Consider the following 3,853-nt stretch of genomic DNA (forward strand, 5'->3'; position numbering starts at 1 on the left):
CCTGTCTCTAGGGTTTCTGCGACCTTGAGTATGAGAGAAACATTTTATTTATATATATATATATATATATATATATATATATATATATATATATTACATCTATTGTTATTATTATTATTGTTAGATACTGGAGCCTTTCTGTCTTTAGGCACCCAACACAAGGTCTCTGCCTATCAGCCATGACATGGCGGCTTGACCACGAGCTGGTCGCCCGAGGTCTTCCACTCCTTCTTCTTGTCTCCTTTACCCCTCCCTTTCTCTTTCTCTCCCTGTCTCTCTTTAAGCATAGGAGTACCTCATGGCGGGTACGGGAACAGCTCGTGGGTCGTTCATGCAAAGAACATCTAATTTTTACTAACCTTGTCGCTTTCCTTTCTACGTAGACCCTTAGAACATACCTCACTTTTCCCATCATCCTGTAGATTTAGATAGTAGATATAGGACACATATATACTCTGTGCTTTCCTGAATAAAGTTGAATTCTCTTCATTCACTACCTTGGTGTCAGTGTCTCTTGACTTCCCCGGATCCGGCTACAGAGGACAGAGGGCAGAAGGTAACTTGGAGGAGATCGAACCTGAGGGACTGGTCACTTTGATCCAGTTTCTAACAATTATTATTACTAATATTATTATTATTATTATTATTATTATTATTATTATTATTATTATTATTATTATTATTATTATTATACATGGGCCTCCATATGTCAATGCTATTTTAAATCCCAAAACACTGCAATATTAATACTTTGTGATGTTGATATTGACAGCCAATGTCCAATTTAACAGGCTCCATTCCAGCACCTGTCAGTGTAACATCACCTGTCAGGACAAATGTTCTCTCATCTGTCCTCCCCTTCACCTCATTATAGTCATTTATGGCCATTCTTTAGTGAGACTGTATTTGAATCTATCAAGCCATATCTTATTTATGTGTTTTAAACTAGCTCTGAGCGCTGGCGACAGATTGAAATATGAAACACTTGCTCTTGTTTCACTGGCTGATATCACACACAACAGCTAACACACTAATCCAATAAAACTTAACAAAACCTCTTGATTCTCCTTCTGGTAATGTGCAAGCTACATTCTACTATTTACTTTATGCACCTACAGGATATGTTTTCATTTTTTTTTTTCCTGGATTGAGCGCAACTACACACCTTTTTTCTTTATGAATATAATTATCAAGGTTTATAGATCTTTTTGAAAATCTAACTATCAGACCATATCTTATTTATGTGTTTTACTATAATTATCACCCCATATCTTATTTATGTGTTTTAATATAATTATCAGACCATATCTTATTTATCTACGTGACAGTGGGGATCTTATGTGACAACATGAACAAATAGAGTAACATGGTTTTCTGTTTCTTGCCTTTAACAGATCTTAATTCCACTACTAATGATGTCATAGTGAAGTTTTCATTTATTAATCCCTCAGATTAGGAAATTGGCTCCTTTTACCCAGAGATGAAAACAGGGAAGGCACTTAGCCTTATAGGGCATTTTGGGGGCAATTATCAAATACAATAATTTATAGATACACAGTATTATATGCAAACTTTGAATAAATGGACAAACATTATGATCATTTGGTGAATTTAAAAGATTAATCTGATGTGGCACAGTTATAAGAATTCAAAATAAATGTAGCATAATGAAAATATTCTTGCATGAGACCCACTAACTCTTACAGCTGCTTTGAAAGACAAAAAACGTATTTATCTTCCACTCCACTCAAGGATGGCCACACTTGGACTTTCCCTTGGCACATTTAAAACATTGTGTGAGCCAGATAGCTTCTGTTTTCATTCATCCAATGCTCTGAGTAGTAGTGTTCCATGCATATGAGGTGCTTCAACACGTCCATGCGTGTTGTAAAGAAACACAGTGTAAGCAGTATTAATGAAAGTGCATCTCTACCTCAAACTCACCAGTGTAACAATTACAGTGTGTGAAATCTAATTTTAAATGGCGATCAGCCTTCTTAACAAATCTCCAATAACAAATAAGCAGAACTCACCTTGTTGAGTGTTTGTTTGTGTGTGTGTGTGTGTGTGTGTGTGTGTGTGTGTGTGTGTGTGTGTGTGTGTGCAGTTTTAAGCATAGCAAGGCACTTCAGGGTTGCCAGGTGGAGCCTTCCTGAAGACCCTGATACTGAAACAGCATTAAAAGCTGCAATGGCACTGTAGTGGTTTTTATCTGCACTTATACTGCTTTGAACTCTTGCACTCTTACATACAGTAAGTTTCTGTGTACCTGTGTACATTTCTGTGTACCTTTAGTAAATAAAGGGATTCTATTCTAATATTACAAATCACTATGTCCAGTGTTCTGATAAATGACATCTTCAAATGATCTTTGCTGTTTCTTTGCATTAAACTTTAAACCTGCCTTTTAATTATTCCATAATATTATACAGGATAGTCTTGACTATAAAGCTATTTTGAATCAAACTTAAATGAAAAAAAATGTAATAAATGGGTTGTTGTGTTTGCAGGTTTGATTCAACACAGGATCAGACAGGTTCCTATAAGTGGGAAAATTAAAAAAAATAAATAAATCTGCTGAAACTGAGTCTGCAACAAGCTATTCATCAGAGAGAGACTATTAACAGACCTATAAAGAAACTGATGTCATATGCATATGATGAACAAGATTTCCTGCTGGATTTGTACTCTCATGTGAAGGACTCTGAGACTCAAATAGGCAGGAGTGTCCTTCCAGCATTACAGCCAGTTTACCAGTCAGCATCTGCAGTCTGCTACATAGACCTCAGAGAGAAAGACCTCCCTCTTCCTAGAAGTGCTGAAACTCCAAACAGTGAAGAAATCAGTGGAGCTTAATGACTGGTCAGATGAAGAGAGTGAAGTGAGGAGTTTCCTTCAGTGTCTGCCATCTCCCAGCTGAGGTGAGTGTGAAGCTTTTATTAGTACTATAGGAGTTGTGTTTAACTTTGAAACTGATGGTGTCACAGCCATTTGTGGCCGAGAGTCTAGAAGAGCATAATTGGCTGTACTCTTAGGGAGAGAGGGAGGGGCATACGCTCTCTCCCCTGTCAATTACAGAGACACCGTGCAATCAAGGGCGTCTATAAGTTCACGCGTCAGAAGGGGGAGGAAAAGACTATTGTCTGAGTACTTAGAATAACATTCCGTATTTTTTGGAGAAAGTTTTCTACAGTGTTTTCATGTAGAGAGAGAAATGAGTGGTTAAAATGTCAGAAACATTAAGGAGACAAATGGGGAATACTATAACAGCTCTTTCCATGTGTTAGTGACACCAGCGTTCCCTCTTTTCCCAGATGGTAAAAAAGAGCCCTGACTCTTGCAAACTTCTTTTTTTTGTAGAACAAAGAGAAAGATGAATAACTCGCTTTATGGCCTTTTTCCACTCATGCATACCAATTCCAGTATGCATCCAAACATTGTCAGAATAGTAGGCGTGTAGACTTTGAAAAATGGTTGGATCAGGTAACCTCTGCAGCTTTCTCCCTGATTGTCTAGTGGTTAGGATTCGGCGCTCTCACCGCCGCGGCCCGGGTTCGATTCCCGGTCAGGGAAAAACCTCTTTTTTTGCTCATATAAAATGACAGATTCTGCATTAAAACATAAAGTTTGTGGGAGTCGGAGTTGAACCGACAGCCTAAGGATGACAGTTTTAACTTCTACTCTACCAACTGAGCTATTGAAAGTGACGTGCAAGTAATCCCACATGTCCAAACACCAGTATGTTGGCAAGAAACACAGCCAGTTTTGGATGTTTCAATTGTTAAGTTCATTTGACACAAAGAAGAAAGATCACATTGTATAAGTTGTTCAGCTACAAACAGATATATCTTTT

General features: G+C 37.7%; 1 non-coding gene across 1 annotated transcript; it reads left to right on the forward strand.

Moving 5' to 3' along the window:
• The first annotated feature begins 3,501 nt into the window (after positions 1-3,501).
• trnae-cuc (transfer RNA glutamic acid (anticodon CUC)) lies at positions 3,502-3,573 on the forward strand. Its single transcript has one exon. It is a non-coding gene; the product is annotated as a tRNA-Glu (tRNA).
• The last annotated feature ends 280 nt before the right edge of the window (positions 3,574-3,853 follow it).

This window comes from Electrophorus electricus, chromosome 10 (assembly GCF_041902795.1).
Source record: "Electrophorus electricus isolate QZ-2024a chromosome 10, ASM4190279v1, whole genome shotgun sequence".
Taxonomy (NCBI): Eukaryota; Metazoa; Chordata; class Actinopteri; order Gymnotiformes; family Gymnotidae; genus Electrophorus; species Electrophorus electricus.